This window comes from Salvelinus sp. IW2-2015, unplaced genomic scaffold (assembly GCF_002910315.2).
Source record: "Salvelinus sp. IW2-2015 unplaced genomic scaffold, ASM291031v2 Un_scaffold5418, whole genome shotgun sequence".
NCBI classification, from domain to species: Eukaryota; Metazoa; Chordata; class Actinopteri; order Salmoniformes; family Salmonidae; genus Salvelinus; species Salvelinus sp. IW2-2015.
This window is the reverse complement of record NW_019946683.1, coordinates 27,397-28,642: the sequence shown is the minus strand read 5'-3', so window position 1 is coordinate 28,642 and position 1,246 is coordinate 27,397.

The following is a 1,246-nucleotide window of genomic DNA, read 5'->3' as shown; positions in this document are numbered from 1 at the left end:
TCTAGGAGGAACTTCCCCGTACTCCATATTTTACCACCACCTCTTCAGGGGGTGTGTTCAATGTGGTGAAACGTTCAGGGGTGAGTTTCCTGAAAGCTTTATTTGGTACTTTATGGCTGCATCTGACAACGTTACTAGCTGTAAAAAATATAATTTAATACGTATAGAGGGATTTGTTAGCAAGAACACAGTGGCCATTCCATTTTCAAATGGAAGAAGTTTGGAACCACCAAGACTCTTCCTAGAGCTGGCCGRCCGGCCAAACTGAGCAATCGGAGCAGAGGGGCCCCTGGTGGTCACTAACAGAGCTTCAGAGTTCCTCTGTGGAGATGGGAGAACCTTCCAGAAGGACAACAATCTCTGCAGCYCTCCACTAATCAGGCCTTTATGGTAGAGTGGCCAGACGGAAGCCACTCCTCAGTAAAAGGCACATGACAGCCCGCTTGGAGTTTACCAAAAGGCACCTAAAGGACTCTGACCGTGAGAAACAAGATTCTCTGGTCTGATGAAACCAAGATTGAACTCTTTGGTCTGACTGCCAAGCGTCACGTCTGGAGGAAACCTGACACCATGGTGAAACGTGGTGTAGTGATGCTTTTCAGCGGCAGGAGCTGGGAGACTAGTCAGCATTGAGGGAAAGATAAACAGACAGATCCTTGATTGGAGTGCTCAGGACCTCTGACTGGGGTTGAAGGTTCACTTTCCAACAGGACAACGACCCTACGCACACAGCCAAGACAACACAGGAGTGGCTTCGGGACAAGTCTCTGAAAACCTTGGGTGGCCTAGGCAGAGCCCGGACTTTAACCCGATCTTACATCTCTGGAGAGACCTGAAAATAGCTGTGCAGCCACACTCACAATCCAACCTGATAGAGCTTGAGAGGATCTGCAGAGAAGAATGGGGAAAAAACTCCCCAAATGCAGGTTTGCCGAGCTTGTAGCGTCATACCCAAGCAGACTCGAGGCTGTAATCACTGCCAAAGTTGCTTTAACAAAGTACTGATTAAAGGGTCTGAATACTTTCCTCGATTCCTAGCATCCTCTCCTCGACTCCTTTTCAAAAGGATGAGAAGGTCTGAGGGGAGGGACCTTCCAATACTGTTGAAGGGGAGGGACCTTCCATTACTGTTGAAGGGGTGGGACCTTCCAATACTGTTGAAGGGGAGGGACCTTCCAATACTGTTGAAGGGGAGGGACCTTCCAATACTGTTGAAGGGGAGGGACCTTCCAATACTGTTGAAGGG